Source organism: Sapajus apella, unplaced genomic scaffold (genome assembly GCF_009761245.1).
Source record: "Sapajus apella isolate SASKATOON/1434 unplaced genomic scaffold, GSC_monkey_1.0 scaffold688, whole genome shotgun sequence".
Taxonomy (NCBI): Eukaryota; Metazoa; Chordata; class Mammalia; order Primates; family Cebidae; genus Sapajus; species Sapajus apella.
The window spans coordinates 6660-26936 of NW_022437614.1; the positions used below are offsets into that span (position 1 = coordinate 6660).

General features: G+C 47.0%; 1 pseudogene across 1 annotated transcript; it reads right to left on the reverse strand.

Moving 5' to 3' along the window:
- Window positions 1-8351: 8351 nt before the first annotated feature.
- LOC116546223 lies at window positions 8352-9350 on the reverse strand (annotated as a pseudogene). Its single transcript, XR_004266633.1, has one exon. The product of XR_004266633.1 is annotated as a heat shock factor-binding protein 1 pseudogene (transcript).
- Between the last annotated feature and the right edge of the window lie 10927 nt (window positions 9351-20277).

Here is a 20277-nt window from a genome sequence, read left to right on the forward strand (position 1 = left end):
TTCTCCACATCCTTTCCAGCATCTGTTGTCTCTAGATTTTTTAATGATCGCCATTCTAACTGGCGTGAGATGGTATCTCAATGTAGTTTTGATTTGGGAGATCTAGTTTCTCAAATGTGTGTGGCACCTCTTTCCTCTCTGTGTCTTGCTCTTACTTGGGCCATATGAGACCTTTCTTTGCTCTTTGGCCTTCTGGTATGATTGGGAGGCTTCCTGAGTCCTCCCAGAGGCAGAAGCCACTATGCCTCCTTTACAGCCTGCAGAACTGTGAGCCAATTAAACCTTTTTTTAATTTTGTTATCATACGGAAAGTCGGTACTGTGGAGTGGAGCTCTGAAATACCTTCAAGGCCCCTTTTTTCACTGTCTTGGCTATTGGCACTCAGGTTTTGTTTTGTGCATATATCTGAAGCCTTCTTGAATTTTCCCCCTGAAAATGGACTTTTCTTCTTTTACCACATTGCCTGGCTTTGACAAAGATACCTGAAAATGTACAAGCAGGTTCAAAAGTGGGTAACAGACAGACGTTGGAGAGTTTGGAGGGCTTAGAAGAAGACAGGAAAATAAAAGAGAGTTTTGACAATTGCAGAGACTTGTTAAAAAGTTGTGGTCAAAAGGCTGACAGAGATGAAGGCCAAGCTGAGGAGGTCTCAGATGGAAATCAGGAACTTACTGGGAACAGGAGCCAAGGTTACTTTTGTTTTGCTTTAGCAAAAAAAGTGGCTGCATGGTCCCCTGCCCTGGAGATCTGTGAAACTTTGAACTTGAAGGTGATGATTTAGGGTGTAACTGGTGGAATGAACTTCTAAGCAGCGAAGCTGAAGAACTGTCCTGCCTGAGCTGAACAACCTGTGTGACCAAATAAATGAACTTATATTTAAATGAGAAGCGGAGCTTAAAAGTTTGGTAGATTTGCAGCCTTTCTTCTCAAGTTACGCATTTTGAGAAGCATGGAGGTTTGAAGGGGCTGGGGCAGAATAATATGGTTTGGCATCATGTCCTTGCCAAAGCTAATGTCAAACTTTAATTTTTAATGATCAAGTTTGCACAGGTAGGTGTTGCTTGAGTCACGTGGGTGTGTTATTAATGAATGGCTTAGCACCATGCCCTTGATGCTGTTCTTCCTGCTAGTGAGTTTTCATGAGATCTGCTTGTGTACAAGTGTGTATACCTCTTTTCTTTTCTTTTTTTGTTTTGTTTCTGTGCTTGTTATATGAGATGCCTCAGTCTTTTTTTTTTTTTTTTTTTTTTTGGTCCTCTTTTCCAACTTGAAGTTTTGTGGGGTCTCTCAGAGGCAGAAACTACTATTCTTTGTGTATAGCCTGCAGAACTGTGAGCCAGTTAAAACTCTTTCATATGATGACCCTGAAAATTGGTGTTGAGGAATGGAGCATTTGGCTAAAGATATCTGACAATTTGGGAACAGGTTTGGGTCTGGGCAGTGGGCAGGGGTTGTAGTTTGCCCTGCTCAGTAGGGGATGGGAATTTAAGGGAAAGTTTGAAAGATCTTTGAAATTGTTTAAATGGTTGTGACCAAAATGTTGGCAGGAATACTGACAGTGAAGGCCAGGTTAGGTGGTCTCAAAGGGAAATGAGAAAGTTAGTGGGAACTGAAACAAAGGTCACTTTTGTTCTGCCTCAGCCAAAAATGTGCTGCTTGGTGCCCATTTTCTAGGGATCTTTAATACTTTGAACTTAAGTGTGATGATTTAGGGTATCTAGCATAATTTATAAACAGTGAAGCACTCAAGAAGTAGTGTGTCTGCTTCTAATTGCCTGTCTTCATAGGAGGAAGCATAGAAATGACCTAAAGTTTGAACTTATTTTTAAAGGGGAAGCAGAGATTAAAAGTTTGGAATATATGTAGTCTGGTCATGCGGTGGAACAGAAAGCCCATTTTTAGGGGAGTGATTTTGGAAGACTTCAGAAATTGGCATAAGTAAAAAGGAGCCACGTGGTAGTGGCCAAGACAATGGGGGAAAAGGCCTCCATGGCATTTCAGAGAGCTTTGCAGCATCTTATTTTGTCACAGGTTCTGAGGCCTAGGAGAAAAGAATGGTTTCATGGGCAAGGCCCAGGGCATCACATCCCTGCACAGCCTCAGGAGACTGCTTCTTGCATTTAATCTTCTTTCTCTCCAGCTCAAGACATGTCTGAAAGGGTCCCAGGTGCAGCTCAGCTTACTTCTTCAGAGGTATAAAGCTAGAAGCCTTGGTGCTGTCAATGTAGTTTTAAGCCTTCAGGTGCACAGAGTACAGGCGTGGAGGCTTGGAGGCTCCACCTAGAGCCTCCAACTAGATTTCAGAGGATGTATGCAAAAGACAGTGTCCAGGAGAAAGCCTGCTGCAGAGGTGGGGCTGTCACGGCGAATTTCTGCTACGGCAGTGCAGAAGGAACATGTGGGGTTGAACCCCTTCCTCAGAGTTTCCACTGGAGTACCGCCCGGGGATTCTGTGAGAAGGGGGCCACCATCCTCCCGATGGTAGTTCCACCAACAGCTTACAACCCGCATGTGGAAAAGCCACTGGTACTTAACGCTGCTTAGCCTGTGAGAGCAGATGTGGGAGAGAAACCTGTAAATCCACAGAAGCAGAGCCCTTGGGAGCCCACCCCTCACACCAGTGTGCCCTCAATTTGCGACATGGAGTCAAGATTAGTTTGGAGCTTCAACATTTTATGATTTCCCTGCTAGAATTTAGACTTGCATGAGGCCTGTAGTCCTGGTTTTTTGTTTGTTTTTTTTTCCAGCAAATTTTTTCCTTTTGGATTGGGAATGTTGAATGACTGCCTGTACCCTCATTATATCTTGGAAGTAACTAACTCATTTTTTATTTTAGACTCTCATAGGTGAATAGAAGTCTAGCCTGGTCTCAGATGAGACTGAATGTTTGATTTTTGTGTTAATCCTGGAAGGAATTAAGACTTTTGGAGACTATTGGGAAGGCATGATTGTATTTTACAGTGTGAGAAGGCCATGAGATTGTGCAGTTGGGGCAAAATAATATGGTTTGCCTGTCACCTGATCAGCAAGGCCAGGTCAGTGGCAACCTGATCAGTGGAGTCTGGTCAATGGGGACCTGGTTAATAAAAACCTGGTCAATGGGGGCTTGATGAGTGAGATCCTCATTCAGTGAAGGCCTACGCAGTGAAGTTAGTCACTTGAGATTTGGCCAGTGGACAAATGGTCACTTTGGCTTTGCCAGTGGGGGCTTGGTCACAGGGACGTGGTCAGTGAGGCCTATGTAGTAGGGGCATGGTGAGCATGGTGCTGCTTAGAGAGGGTATCATTAGGAGGATCTAGTAGCAGGGATCTTGGTGAGTGGGTACCTAGTGGCAGCCAGTTATTTGATATCTGGTCAGTGCCAACCTAGGCTGCAGGGGTTTGGTCAGTACAGACCTGGTCATCTGGAGCTTAGTGGTGGCCTTGTAAGCATGGGCTTGGTCACTGGTGACCAGGTGAAGGGGTGCTATTCAGTGGAGGCCTGGACACATGAGACATAGTCAGCAGAACCTGCTGGGCATGTCCTCATCAGTGAGGCCCTTGTCAGTGGGGCCCTGGTCAGGACAGCCTGGTAAGTGGAACCTAATCAGTGGGGACCTGGTCAGAGAACACTTGGTTAGTGGTGGCTTTTGTAGCACTGGTCTAATCAGTGGTGACCTGGTCAGCGGGGAGCTGAGCAGTGGGTGCCTGTTTAGTGAGGCCTACTCACTAGGGTCCCAGTCAGGGTCATCTGGTCACCTCAGGCCTGGTCAATGGCAGCTTGTTCTCTGGAGGCGTGGTCAGTGTGGCCTCATCTGTGGGGCCAGGCAATGGGGTCATGATTGGTGGAACCTAATCAGTGGGCATTGTCAGTAAGGACCTCATCAGTGAGGCTTTGTCAGTAAAGACCTGGTCAGTGAGGCCTTGTCAGTGAGGCCTTGTCAGTAAGGTCCTGGTCAGTGGAATCCTAGTCATTGTGGATCTGGCAGCAGAGGCCTGGTTAGTGGGGCCTGGTGATGGGGATGTGATCAAGGAGGACCTGATGTGTGGGATCTGGTCAACAGGAACCTGGTCAGTGGAGGCTGCTGAGCACTGCTGACAGATTCCAGGTGCAATGCACATTATGGAGGGCCCTGTGGACAGCTGGGATGGCCCAGTGGTGCCCAATGGCCCAGTCAAAATTGGAAAAAGCAGGTATTTTGATGGGCCTGGGAGATCTTGCTCAGAAATTTTGACAGGACAAAGGTAAAGGAAGGGCCACAGTGGCCGGAGAGATGGTCACAGCCTATGTGCTGCACAGGATGGAGAAAGTCAGGGAACAGGCAGGGTGGACAGCTGGTATGCAGGGAGAGGTAGGGGCATGCTGGGAGGTCAGACCCTGTGAGGACTCTTGGGGCCTCAGATAGGGTGGGCTCCAGGTGCACCCTCAGTGCACTGGGCAGGTCTCAGCCCAGTCTCCCTAGACCCCAGCTGGGTGATGTGTTCATTCCCTGGGGATCCTGCAGAGAGCACAGCCTCCAGCCCAGGTGGTGCAGCTTGACCTCTCCATGGGCCTGGAGCATCCCCTGCTAGCCCTCCACTCCCTCTTCTCCCAGGTCCTGCTTTCCAGTGTCAGCCAGCAGGGAGGTCCTGTCCTCTCTTCCCTATGCGTCTTCTGGGGTGAAACTTGCAGTGGATTGGGAACAGGGATCGTGCTTCCCTCAGGCCCACTTAGGGAGGAGACTGGCGGGAGCCTATCACTGGTCCTCACCGCTGTTTTGGTTGCCTTTGAGTAAGATGGATCAGTAAGTGCCCTGAAGGTGAAGGCAAGAGACTCCCTGCTGTGTGGGAGGCTAGTCTAGGGATGGAGGACTTGACAGGTCTTCCCAGTCTGTCAAGCCTAGGCATCACTTTCCTGTCTCAGGACTCAGAAAGTCCAGTCCTGAGATGGGATGGTGCTGTCCAAGGTGGGTGGCCGGGGCCTGAGAGCAAGCCCCCATGAAGTGACCACATCACCCAGCTGGGGTCCAGGGAGCCTGGCCTGAGGCCTGCCCAGTGCAAAGGGTACACTTGGAGTCCACTCCACCTGATACTCTCACAGCCCTTGCAGGGTCTGGCCTCCCAGCTTGCACCTGACTCTCCCTGCACCCCACTGCCCACCCTGCCTGTTCCCTGACTTTCTTCATCCTGTCCAGCAGTATGGGTGGGACAGGAGAACAGCCTGTGTGCACGTGTGGTGGCAAGTAGGAGTAACACATCATCCCTGGGAAGCGCCATGTTTCCTGCCAAACCCAACCCCAAAACTCTGTCTCTGAGGCGGTTTTACCAAACCCAAAACCCAGAACCATGACTGTGGCTCAGGGGTCAGCACCTGCTAGTGCCAAGATACTACAGGGAGACTGGGACCTGACCAAAGCCCATGGTGTTTGTGACCTGAGTCTTGGGGCCATAAGGCCAGGCCACCAATGGCCATTGGGCCATAGGGGCTCAGCCCCAGGGCTTGTCCTTCTTTGGCTCCTTCTGATTCAGTCTTCTCAGGGCCCTGGAGCCCAATACCCAGCATCCAAGGTCCCCTCTAGGAATCCTGGCGGCTCGGCTTACTATATCATGTTTCATCTGAAAGCAAAAATGTGAGGCTGGATGCACAGAAAGATGACTCGGAGTGCTTAATGACTAGAAGAAATCTAACAGCAGCCAGAAGGTAATGTGGGGAGGGTTGGACCTCCATGACAGGTAGAGCCAGGAGTACAGGCACCCAGTGCTGTGGCCTGGCACCACCTGCCTCTCAGAGGGTAGGTGGCACACTGTCCTTATGTGGAGGACAGCAGGCGTGGCCACCTGACCTAAATAAAAAAAAGGTCCAGATCAGAGTTCCCAACTCTGAGTACTTACCCACTCTCCGAATCATGGGAGGGGAGGCCTGGTCCTAGGTAGACCTGAGCTCTGAGTAACTGCGGAGCCCAAGGCTGGAAACCTCCAGAATTCTCTAGCCCCTGATCCTCCCTGGGGTCCCACTGTGGCCTATCTTACCAGAGCACTCTTCTGTGTGTAGGTGTCTTGGTAGCTCTACAAGGGAGTCCTCTTTCAGGTGTGGGCTGGGGATGGTCACTCCTGCTGGTTGTCTAAAAGGTGGAAACCAAGGACCTAGGGAAATACCAGGAACAGCCTTTTGACACTCATCCAGAGCAGGACGAACAGGCAAGTGTTATCAGGAGCCCAGGTCTCCAGGTGGAGGGAATGTCAACCCTGCAGTAGAAGTAGAGGCCCCTCACACATCCTAGGCACAGATGGTAATGTAGGCACCGCAGGTAAGCTGGGCTTGGTACCCCTCTCTGGCTTCAGAAAGAGGTCAAACGAGAAGCTTTATACAGAATAAACCTTTCCTTCCAGAAGCACTGCTGTCTGGTGGTTGCCATTTGTGGCAGTGAGACTTTTACTTGTTCTGAGGCTGGGCTGGTTTCTCCTCTTAGTCCTGCCCCACAGACCATAAAGAAGAACAGCAAGAGGTTCCCAGAAAACATCCACAAATGGCCCTGGACGTAAGCTACACTCTGAGAAATATGTCATGCTCCAGGTGAGCTAAGGCATCAGGTAAGGCCTATGAGGCTGGAGGATCCCAGGGCAGGTGGTGCAATCCATAGCTGTGGAAGCTTCCCATGGGAATTGGGAGGTCCCAAGGCAGAGAAAGGGATTCCACAGGAGAATCACAGAGAAGTCACAGAGCCACCAGGGGCTCTCCTGGCCCAGGGAGCAGTCAACACCATGGACTGAACACCTGCTGGGCTCCAAGCCCTGGGCCAGGCTGGGCCTGTGGGGCCAGGAGGCAGCTCAGAGTGGAAGTCAGAGAGAGAAGTGTGCTCAGAGGGCACTCGTTTCTGGATGTAATGTGGTCCTGGGATTCTGTCTGGGAAGTGCTTCCAGGGTTTCATATGTGTTATGGCGCTACTTCCTCTCCCCAGCCTCACCCTGCAGGAATTCCAGTGAATATATTGCCACCATCTTGAATCTCAGTGCCCTCATAGTGCAATGGCACCAGCAGATCTGCCTGTGCATGGACTTTCTGTACTACCTACTCCTGAGGGCTGATGCTTCTGCAGGGCTTATGACTGACTTGGTACACAACTTCAGATGCCATCATCCTGGAGCAGCACTGCGCCCTCACTAGCCAGGGTGTTGATGACTTCCTCAAGGCCAAGGCCACGTTCTAGACTTTGGACTTCATTGATGCACTTGTGCTGAGCGAGGTGGGCTTCTCTGGTATCTTAATTCAGGAGGTAGAATGGAGCTTGAGATCAAGTGTCTGATCAAAGAACTTGAACTTGATCTGGAGGGCTCTGGGGGAGCCATGAAAGGTGCTGGATAATGAACTTGATCTGGAGGGCTCTGGGGGAGCCATGAAAGATGCTGGATAAAGGAGGGACAGCCAGATACATTTTAGAGATGACTGTAGAAGGCTGCCTGGAAGGAATGAACAAGAGCCAGGAGACCAGGGAGGGTGCTTGTGGGGCAGGTCTGGAGATGGCAAGGGAGGAATCCTGCCTGGATGACTTCAGGGACTGTCTCAGGTTACACTCAGGTGCCCTCAGAGCTAGTGCTTTCAGAGGGCTTGTCTCCAGGATGAAAATGGGAAGGAGTTGTCAGAAGAGGATATATAAATGGAGGCTGGCATCTTCATAAGCGCCAGTGGTAATCCCGGTGTGGGAATACTGTGGGAACAGGGGTATCTTGATCCCAGGGACATGGTGGATACACCCTACATTACTCCATTCTGCCCATGCTCGCTTGTTTGCTTGCTTTCCTTCCTTTTTCTTTTTCTTTCTTTTCTCTTTTTCTTTTTCTTTTCTCTCATAGGAGAGAAGGCTTTTTGTGCAGATGCCCAGGACAATTTGCACAAAAAAGAGAATGATTTATCACTGAGCCCAGCACACAGATAATGTGACTCTCCTGCCAATTCCTTGCCCTCATAAATAATTGTGACATATCCCTAGAGAACGGCCAAGTAATATGATTTCTCCTGCTTGCTCCCTAGCTGCAAGTAGGATTGTGACATATATCTTAGCGAAGTTTACAGGTGTGACGATGACTTTTATTCCTCAAACCAGCCAATATGGATAATACTGTGAGCATTCTCTTTGTTCGAAGGTAATAGAGGGTTACCACTTTATTGCATATCATTTAAAAACCTTGGGTGGAACAGAGTGTCAATACAAAGCCCAGCACAGAGGTGAAATTGTGTTTTACATACACACACCCTGCCAACCATTTCATTCATTACATTCACACGTGAGCCACGCCCTCTGACGAAGTTTTAAATCTCACACGGGAATGCAGCTTACAATTGGAATGATGACTTTCATATACGAAGATATGGCCACACTTGGAATGGTAACTCATTTCTTTTTTTCTTTTTTTTTTTTCAGGAACTGCCAAAGTTTTAGTGTTTAATAATGAATAGCACAACTGACCAAGGTGCAAGATGTAAAGATACCATGTTCAAGAAACTGGGGGGTAAATCACTCTATAAACTAACTATATAGTATGTGATAGGAATGCATACTTTATAATATAAAACCTGTCTACACATAGTAGTTAGCTGAAAAAGCCATTCAATCTTCTCTTGGCTTGGAAAGATGGTGTTCGAAATTCCAGTACATATTATTAGCAACCTTCAACTCGTGTGTGGCAGATATTTTGTTTTCACCTTCCAGTTCTTCAACCCCAGCCTGTGTCATGAGGTCTGCGATGTTCTTCTCCAGATCGTCAGTGCGACTACTCGTATCATTAATTCTCCCAATCTGCTCCTGCAGCAGATGCAGGTCTGAAATTTATCTTGCATCTGCTGCCGGAGTATCTGCACCACCAAGCTGAGGTCCTGCATGGTCTTGGGGTCAGTCTCAGCCATCTCCCCGATGCCCAGCTTGGCAGTCTGGTAACTCATTTCTAAATCCACTCATAGGCGGGACTCTCCTATCTGGACCGAGCTAACTGGAGTTATGTTGACTCCCATATCTTGGCTTAGGGCTACAGGTACCATCACTGATCCATTCCAGCATGAATTTCTAAGCGTGAATTGTGACACTAATGCACACTGTATAATGCCATCAGTTGGCACAGAGAATGTTTTCACAGGGCCCAGCAGACACGTGAGATTGTGACACTCATATGAACACAAAGCTGAAAGTAAAGATGATCAACCTCCTACATCAACATAGTGCACTCTGAATCTCACACCCAGAGGCAGTCAGAAGATTTTTTTTAAAAAGGCTGTTGTAGATAAATGTGGTCCACAGGTGGATTGGTGTCTCTCAGACCAGAATTCAGCACTCCAAGAAGGCTGGGACTTCACTAAGTAAACACAGTCTGCAATAGAAATTGAGACTCTGATGCATAGATCCGGTTCACTGATGAATAGATCCGGTTCACTGATGAATAGATCCGGTTCACTGATGGGATTGTGCCTCATGTAGCTGGTCCCAACATTCAGGATGTGTTGACTCCCATACCTAAACTGGGAGATGTGCAGGTTGTTCATCTCATCCCTGGACCTTCCTGCTGGTGCGATTGTGACATATCATGTGCCCAGCACCCAGCATGATTTGAGTCTCCCACCTGAACCCAGCCCACAGATGAAATTGTGACATATCACTGGACCCAGAACCTAGGTGATGTTACTCGTTTCTTCTGCCTTGGCCCTGCATACATGGAGCACATGTTTCTAGACCCTGCACTCAGCACTCAGGTTATATGTCTCTTCTACCTGTGCCCAGATTGTATGGGTCATTGTGACATATTTTTTGGTATGAGAATAATATTTCTTAGTTATTCACCTAGGTGATGTGACTCTCCTTTTCTGCCTGAGCACTGCACACAGCTGACATTGTGACACTGATACGCACACCCAACAAGCAGTATAGACTCCTCATCCCACATGAACACAGCCGGCTGTTGAGGTTGAGTCTCCTACCCAAAGCCAGCCAAAAGTTGCCTGGGGTCTGCCTGCAGGGAGCATTTTGACATATCTATGTGCCAATTGCACAGGTAATGTGAACCTTTTCTACTGCCTGGTTTCTGCTCACAGGGAAGATTATGACTTATCAGTGGGCCAACATCTAATTGATGTGACTTTTTCTGAGGTTCTGCCTACAGGGGAGATTGTGACATATTGCGGGGCTTGGCACCAAGGTGATTTGAGACTTCTGCCTGGATTCTGCCTTGTAGGGACATTGCGGCGTAGCTCTGAGCCGATCACCTAGATAATGTGACTTTCCTCCTTTCTTATGTGAACTGTGCCCATGGAATAGATTGTGGCATATCTCTAGGACCAGTTTCATTAAAAGCAAACAAACAAAAAAACAAATAACAAAAAAGGCAGTTACTTATGACTGGCCCCAGCACACAGGTGACGGGGGGCATGGAGACATTTCTCTGGGCCCATCATCTAGATGATGTGACTCTTTTCTTCATAGGACACGTCCACGTGAGGAATGTGACATATTGCTGGGCCCAGCATCTATGTGATGCATCACACCTCTCATGCCTGTCTCTTTCAACTGGAGTGATTGACATGAAGCTGGCCCAACTCCTAAGTTATGTGACTTTTTTTTTCCTTCTGAGCCCTACCCACAAGGGGACATTGCAACATATGTTTGAGTCCCTCACCTAGGTGGTGTGACTTTCATGAGTGAGCCATCCACTCAGTGGGTATTGTGACACATTTTTGCACACAGCACTGAGATGATGTGACTCTCCTCTACTGCTTGGGCTCTCCCCAAGGAGGCATTGTGCTGTATCACTGGGTCCAGCACCTAGGTTATTTGACTTCCCTCTACTGCCTGGGCCCTGCATACATTGTGCATTGTGACATACGGCTGTGTCTAAAACATAAGGGATGCAACTCTCCTCCGTCGGCTTTGCCCATACAAGTATAGAAAAGGTTAATGAAAGAGAATAAAATTTCTCAATTATTCACCTAGGTGATGTGACTCTCTTTTCTGTCTGAGCACTGCACACAGCTGAGATTGTGACACAGACAGGCACACCCAGCCAGCAGTATAGACTCATCACCCCCCATGAACACAGTGGACTGTTGAGGTTCTGAGTCTCACGCCCAAAGCCAGTCAGAAGTTGTGGATTGACTCATATGCAGATTTTCCTCACATTTGGGTTTCTGACTATCCAACCAACATTCATCAAACCTGTGAGGCTGTCACTCTACTAAGAAGGCAGTGCACAGGACAGATTGGTGCTGTCATGCATGGATCCAGTATACCATTGAGATCGTGACTCATGGACTTATGCCCAACATGACATTTCACTGGACCTAGTACCAAGCTGATATCACTCCTCCATTATCTAGTTTCTGACTCCAGAGAAGATTGTGAAATATTGCTGGGGACTTTCACCTAGTTGATGTGACTATCTTACCTGTGCTTCTTTCTCAAGGGGTATAGTGACATATTGCTTGACCCAGCACCTAGGTGATGTGACTCTTTTCTGTTCCTAGGGCTCTGCCTAAAACAGGATTGTGTTGTATTATAGGGCTCTGCACCAAGGTGACAAAACTGTTAGCTGTGTCTGTGTATCAGTCATCTCACCCTGTATAAAACTCTGAACCACCAGGGTACACTATACAATACGCATAAGTTTAATAATCTGTGGTGACTTTCATACAGGTAGGAGACCCAGGACCCTAGAAGTTTTCTTAAGCCTAACTATAAGGGTCAGCATGTTTTTGGTTTTGTTGGTTTCTTTGTTCTTAATTGGCTGGGTCCAGTAATGAGAGTCATCACTGTGCCTGTGAACTACCATCCCTCCTGTGACTAGATCTACATAGGGCAGTCAAAGTTCCAACTGTGGACTGTGTCCATGTACAAGACTCAGGACCTCACCAGAGGTCTCTGTTCATGTGTGGGGGTGACACTCATAACTGTTGGCTGGATGAGCGTACAAGAGTCACTTCCCATCTCCTCTGTGTGCTGAGTGCACTTATATGTCCAAATCCCACTTGTGGTGACATGGGTCACCATCCGCCCTTTAAATTAAAATTAAAATGTAAAGGGGGGATGGTGACCCATGTCACCACAAGAGGGATTTTGTGAGAAGTGACACAACATTAAAAATACAACTGTGGGGGCCGGGTGCGGTGGCTCACGCCTATAATCCCAGCACTTTGGGAGACCGAGACGGGTGGATCACGAGGTCAAGAGATCGAGACTATCCTGGTCAACATGGTGAAACCCCGTCTCTACTAAAAATACAAAAATTAGCTGGGCATGGTGGTGCACGCCTGTAGTCCCAGCTACTCAGGAGGCTGAGGCAGGAGAATTGCTTAAACCCAGGAGGCGGAGGTTGCGGTGAGCCGAGATCGCGCCGTTGCACTCCAGCCTGGGTAACAAGAGCGAAAACTCTGTCTCAAAAAAAAAAAAAATCCAACTGTGGATTGCATCTGTGAGTAAAATTCAGGACCTCACCAGTGGGTTCTGTCCATGTGTGTGAATGAGTTCTTACTGTTGGCTGAGTGTGCATGTGAGAGTCACAGTCTCCACTTTGTGCTGAGTTATATAATGACATTCTCTTTACAACCCTTGGGGCATTATACATTATAAATGAGTGAGATAATCCTCTGTGATGTTTATACAAGTAGAAAACCCAAAACCTTACCTGTTGACCTAAGCCTAGGTACAAGCGTCAACATATCTTTTATTGGCTGGGTTCACTGTGCAAGTGAGTTGGGTTCAGGAATTTGTTACCATCCAACCAGGCTGGATCCACATATGACGGTCACAATTTCAATGGTGGAATAGGCTCATGTGTAAGATTTAGAACCTCACTATAGGCTCCGCCTATGTATGAGCATGGCAATTCAAACTGTTGGCTAGGTGTGTATAGGAGAGTCACCATCTCACCTGGGAACTGGGCCCTGTAATGATGCTCTGTATTTCCCAAGAGATTTATGCAACATACAAGAGTGTCATAATCTTCTGTTACCTTCCTACAGTTAAAGAGCTACCAGAGTCAACATCTTTCTTACTAGCTGGGTCCAGGCATGAGAGCCATCACCATCCCTGTGAGCTGAATCCAGAATGAGTCACCATCTCACTTCTGGTAAGACATACACATGACAGTCCCAATTCTAACTCTTGGCTGTGTTCATATATGAGATTTAGGACCTCAACAGTGGTCTTTGTTCATGTGTAATAGTGACAATAGTAACTTTTGGCTGGGTTTGCATACAAGAGTAAAAATCTCATCTGTGTGCTGGGCTGAGTTATATGTCACAATCTTACCTTTGGGAAAGGCTGAGAAATAAGAGTAACATTACCTTGATTCTTCACCCGGAGTATGTCTCAATCCCCTCTAAGGGCAAGGCCCAGGCAGAAGAGTCATATAAGTTGTGTTCAGGGCCCAGTGACATATCATAATAATTCCTCTAGACAGAGCCCAGTCAGGAAAGTCATGATATTTGGGTGCCGGGCCAAGAGATGCGTCACAGGGGCCTAAAGAATCTTTTTATAGGCATGTCTTGGGCAGCAGAGAAGAGGCACATTATGTAGAAAATTAGTTCAGAGATATGTCACAATGTCCCCTTTGGGTGACATGCAGGCAGGTGAGGAGGGTCACATCATCTAGATAATGGACCCCGCAATATGTCACAATACCCCCTGATGGAAAGGCAAATAAAAGAAAGTCATATAACCAAGGTGAGTAAACCAGAGATTTCACAATGCATGCTATAATTTCACAATGCATCCTCTTTCCTCATGGAAAAGAGGAGCATCATATAACCCAGGGGCTACACCAGATACATGTCACAATCACCTCAGTGGGCAGGGCCTAGACATGAGAGGAGAGTCACATCACACAAACGGTAAGCCAAGTGATATGCTGCAACTCCCACTGTGGATGGGTCCAAGAAAAAAAGAAAAAAAGTCACATCATCTACATGTTGGGGCCACAGATATATATCAATGTTTCCTGTAAGTATTGCCCAGGCAGAAGAGGCAAGTCAAGTCACTTGGGTGCAGAACTGAGCGATATGTCACAATGTCTTCTATAGGCAAAGCTCAGGTGAAAAAGGGGGGTCACATAAAATAGTTGATAGGCACAGAGATATGTCACAATTCCCCTGTAAGCAGAGTCCAGGCATGAAGACTCAAACCACTTTTGTACTGAGCCCAGCAATATGTCACAATGACTTTTGAGAGCAAGATCAAATCAAGACAAGAATGTCACTTTATCTGGCCTAACAATATGTCACTATCGTTTATGTGAGCAGAACATAGGAAAAAGAGACAAGTCACATCAGCTGGGTGCTGAGCCCAGAGGCACATCTCAATCCCCCCATTAACAGAAATCATGCAGAAGAGAGTCAAAACACATGGGTATGCCCGGGCATGGTGACTCATGCCTGTAATCCCAGCACTTTGGACGGCTGAGGTGGGTGGATCGCTTAAGGTCAGGAGTTTGAAAAGAGCCTGGCCAACATGGTAAAACCATGTCTTTACTAAAAATACAAAAATTAGCTGGCCGTGATGGTGGGTGCCTGTAATCCCAGCTACTTGGAGGCTGAGGTATGAGAATTGCTTGAACCTGGGAGGTAGAGGTTGCAGTGAGCTGAGATTGTGCCACTGCACTCCAGCCTGGGTGATAGAGCGAGACTCTGTCTCAAAACACATATCCACACACAAATAATGGACACAGAAATATTTCATAATGCCCCCTGTAGGAAGGGCCCAGACAGAAGAGTAAAATCTCCTGGGTGCTGGACTGTTCAGTAAGTCAAAATAGGCAGTGTGGGCAGGCCACAGGCAAAAATCACATAACCTGAGTGCAGGGCCTATAAATACATCACAATATCCTCTATGAGCAGAGCCAAGACAGAATAGATCACATCAGCTAAGTGCTGGGCAAAATGACATGTCATAATCTCTACTAGAGGGTAGACCCAGGAAAGAATCATATCATTCAGATTCTGGGCAGAGGCTTACATCAGAATCACACTTACAGGAAGGTCCAGGGATGTTTCAGCAGTCTCACACATGTCCCAGTTGTAGGTTTGGTCTGAGTACATGAGCCACAATCTCAAAAATAAATTGGATCTGTACAAAAGAGACTTAATTCCTTCTGAAAACTGCTTTCCTTTAGTGCAGTCACAGCCTCACAGCTGTGGGGAATCTTGGTCTGAGATTCACCAATCCCCCTATGGACCAGATCCATGTATGAGAGTTAATTATCCAACTTTCCACTGCTCCAGGTGGGAGATTCAGAGCCTCACAAGTGGGCTGTGTGTATGTAAAAGGATGACAATCTTTACTATTGGCCACCTGTCCAAAGGAGTGTCACAATGTCACCTGTGTGCTGGGCTCTGTGAGGACAGTCTCTCTACCATTCAAGGGCTGTGTATACTATGTAAGAGAGTCAACATCTGTTCTGGGACCTTCATGGCGGTATGCACCCATGATTGTATGTGAGGCCCTAAGTCCACATATGAGAGTCAACATCTCTCCTATTGGCTGAATCCAGATGGGAGAGTCCTGACCTCTATATGAACTGTGTTTATGAATGAGTCACCATCCCAACTGTGACCAGGTGTTCACATATGACAGTCAGAATTTTAACTGCAGACTATGTCTGCCTGTGAGTTCAGCGTTTCACCATTAGGCTCTTTTAGATATGAGGGTGACAATCCCAACAGTTGGCTGGGTGTGTGTATGAGAAACAGAATCTTGCTTGTTTTGTGGGCCCTGAGATGACATCCTCTGTACCACTGGAGGGCTTGATATAAGATACAAGGAAGTTACAGTTTCCTATGACTTTCATACAAAGAGGAGATGCAGGACCTTACCCATTTCACGAAGCCTAGCTATGAAAGTATCTCTTATATTGACAGGTTTGAGGAAAGAGGGTCAGCATCTTACCTGTGAGATGGGCAAGGATATATGTCATAATCATGCCTGTGGGTAGAGAGTGAGCAGGAGAGTCATCTCATCTGGGAGCCAGACAAGGCATATGTCAAAATCTTCCTTGAGGACAAAGACCATGTAGAAGAGTCACATTACCAGGGTGTTCAGTTATGGATATCTTACAATCCCTTCCTGAAAGCAGGGCACAGGATACATAGTCACATCACCTGGATGCTGGGCCCAGTGATATGTCACAATGCTCCCTGCGGGCAATACCCAGGCAGGAAAGACACATCATCTCAACGGTGGGCCCAGCATTGTGTCCCAGTCTTTCCTGTGGGCAGAATGCTGGCAGAAAAGGAAACTCACATATCCTAGGTGATGGATTCAGGGATATGTCACATATCCTAGGTGATGGATTCAGGGATATGTAGAAAGGCTTTCTGTTGGCAGGGACAAGGCAGGATGGTTAAATCTTATTGATTTAGGAATCAGCCATATGTCTTAATACCCCATATATGCAAGGGCCAGAAAAATAAGAAAGTCACATTATCTAGGTGCTAGATGAAGGGACATGCCCCTGTACCCTTTTTTGTCAGGACATAGGCAGAAGTGAGTCACAACATATGAGTGATGAACAAAAAGATGTCATAATATCCCTGTTGGCAGGGCCCAGTTAGAAGAGTTGCATCACGTAGGTTTTGATCCCAGTCATGTATCACAACATAGAATATACGCAGGGCCCAGGCAGAAGAGGAGAGTCCCAACACCTAGATTCTTGGCTCTGTGATACATCACAATTCCTTCTTGGGCAGAGCCCAAGCAGCAGAAGACAGTCACATCGTCATTTAGGTGCTGGATCCAGCAATATGTCACAATACCCCCTAAGAAAAGGGCCTAGGCAGAAAAATCTCCTCACCTGGGCAATGACACACAGGTATATCCCAATGCTTTCTGTGTTAGGGCTCAGGAAGAAGAAAGTCACAAAGCCTGTGGGATAGACCAAGTCATATTTCACAATAACCCTAGTGAGCATCGATGAGGCATGAGTGGAGAGTCACATGATGTAGGTGCTGAGCTGAGTGATATATCACAATGCCTCCTGTGAGCAGGGACCAGGCAGGAGAAAGAAGTCAAATCACCTGGGTGATGGGTGCAGAGAGATGTCACAACATTCCAGGCAAGGGTAATATCATCTTGGTATTGGATTCAGAAGTATGTCACAATATCCCATGTGGGGATGACACAAGCAGGAAAGTCACAAAAACTGGGTGTGAGAACTGGCAATATATCAATTTCCACTGTGGACACACTCAAAAAAGAAAAGGACACTCACATTATCTAGGTTATGGGCCCAGAGATACAGTCCAATTTCCCACTGGCAGAGACCAGGCAGATGTTTCACATCACCTTTGCACTAGGCAATGTGCTGGGTCACATCACTTAGGTGATAAACAGCAACACATCACTCTTTCTTTCTAAACACAGCCCAGGCAAAAAAGGAGCATCACATTTCCTAGGTGTAGGCCCAGATGTATGTCACTATATCTGTTATAGGCAAAGATGTGGTAAGGGGAGAAAGTCCAATCAAATAGTTGATGAACCCAAAGATATGTCACAATGCATTATGTGGGCAGGGTCCAAACACAAGACACACTTCACCTTGGTGCTGGTAACAGCAATATTCACAATGCCTTCTGAGGACAGTGCCAAGGCAAAAGAGTAACATCACCATGGTTTTGGGCCCAGCTTTATGTCACAATCTCCCCTGTGAGCAAAACCTCAGAAGACAAGAGAAGTCACATCAGCTCAGTAATGAACAAAGTTATATGTTTTGTTCTCTCCTAAGAGCTAAGACCAGGCAAATAAAGATAGTCATATCACTTGGGTGACAGGTCTGGGATATGAAACAATTTTCTGCATAGGCAGGGCTTAGGCAGGAGAGTTAAATCAAATGGGCATAGGACCCACTGGTATATTACAATGCCTCCTGTGGGCAGCATCAAGGCACCAGAGGAGACACATGACCTGTGTGCAAGGCCCAGTGATGTCAAAATGCCCCCTCTGCTCAGCGCCGTTATATGTTACAATCTCATGTGTGACCTGTGTCCAGGCAGTAGAGTCGAACCACTCAGGTGCTGGACTGGAGCATATGTAACAATAACACCTACAGAAGGTCCAGGGTTGAGATTAACAATCTCACACATGTCCCCATTCTAGGCATGAGTCAACTTCCTTATGGTAGTTCTAAGTACACAAGTCACAATCTCAGTGGTCAACAGGATCTCAGTTTGAGAGCCCCATTCGTTCTGTGAATTGTGTTTTGTAAGTAAAGTCACAGCCTCATGGGTTTGCTGAATCTTAATTTGAGTGTTATGAACCCACTGTGGAACAGATTCACGTATGAAAGTCAAGTTTGCAACTTTTAGCCACCTCAGGGTGTGAGATTCAGAACCTCAACAGTGAGCTGTGTTCATGTGAAACAATGACAATCTTTACTCTCGCCTGGGTGTGCATATGAGAGTTACAATCTCACTTGTGTGCAGGGCCCTCCTAGAACAATCTCTGTACCACTCGGTGGCTTTATACAATACGCGAGAGTCAAAATTTGCTCTGAAATTTTCATGTTAGAGGGAACTTTGATTGTACCTGTGGCCCTAAGCCCAGGTGTGAAAGTCAACATCTTTCTTATTGATCGTGTCCAGATAGGAGAGTTTTCATCTGCCTAAAAGCTGTGTTTAAACATGAGTAACCATTCCATTTGTGGCTTGATGTTGAGGTATGAATGTCACAATTTAAGCTGTAGACTACATTTGCATGAGAGATTCAAAACATCACCTGTAGGCTCTGTCAATGTGAGAGGGTGGGTGAGAGTAGTAACTTTCTATAAGCTTCTTACAAAGAGGAGACACAGGGCCTTACTCATTTTTGTAAGCCTAAATATGAGAGTATCTCTTCTGTTCGCTGGTTCAACACACAAGGTATGCTAGTCATTATTGTACCTGTGAGCTGAACCAAGGTATATGTCACAATGCCACCTCTCAGTAGGAGCAAGCAGGAGAGACACAGCACCTAGGCACTAGGCCATGGATATGTCACAGTCTGTTATGAAAGCAGAGACCAGGCTGAAGGGTCACATCATTAGCATGCTTAGCCAAGAATATTTAAAAATCTCCTCCTGAAAGCAATACAACAGGAACAAAGTCAGCTCACCTGGGTGTTGGGCCCAGCAGTATGTCACAATGCTCTCTGTGGGACAATCCAAGGCAGGAGAGACACATCAACAGGTTGCTGGGTGCAGAAATATGTCACAATTTTTCTTGTTGGCAAAGTTCAGGCAGAAAATGTATCACAACTCTGAGGTGATGGATGCAGACATATGTCACAGGCTCGCTGCAGGCAGGGCTCAGGCAGGAGCCTCACATCCCTAGGTTCTGGGCCTGTGATGATCATAAGTGAATATGGCCACAGTTCCCATGGTGACTCATTGATGGACTCAGATCACAGGAACGGTGATAACTCTCATACCTGGATCCAGCCAATAAGAGAGATGTTCAATCTCGTTCCTGATTCTAGGGAATGAGTAAGATTGTGAATCCATACAGGCATGAAGGTATCAGAGCAGATAGTGACTCTCAGGTGTACATTTTAAAGCCCTTTAGCTGCACAGTGTGTCATGATAGGGCCCAACACACCAATGAGACTGTGACTCTTGTATCCTCGCCCAGCTGAAAATAAGAATTGTCACGCTCCCACTTGAATACAGCACACTAAATCTCATAGCTACAGGCAGTCAAAATTTGGAATTGTGTCTCAGACAAGAATCCAGTCCATATAAGGATTAATATAAAAACTATACAGACCAGGCATGGTGGCACACACCTGTAATCCCAGCAGTTTGGGAGGCCGAGGTGGATGAATCACAAGGTCAAGAATTCGAGACCGTCCTGGCCAAAATGGTGAAACCGCATCTCTACTAAAAATACAAAAATTAGGCTGGGCGTAGTGGCTCACGCCAGTAATCTAAGCACTTTGGAGGCCAAGGTGGGCGGATCACCTGAGGTCGGGAGTTCAAGACCAGCCTGACCAACATGGTGAAACCCTATCTTTAAATTAAAAAATAGCCGGGCGCGGTGGCTCACGCCTGTAATCCCAGCACTTTGGGAGGCCGAGGCAGGTGGATCACAAGGTCAAGAGATCGAGACCATCCTGGTCAACATGGTGAAACCCCGTCTCTACTAAAAATACAAAAAATTAGCTGGGCATGGTGGCACGTGCCTGTAATCCCAGCTACTGAGGAGGCTGAGGCAGGACAATTGCCTGAACCCAGGAGGCGGAGGTTGCGGTGAGCCGAGATCGCGCCATTGCACTCCAGCCTGGGTAACGAGAGCGAAACTCTGTCCCAAAAAAAAAAAAA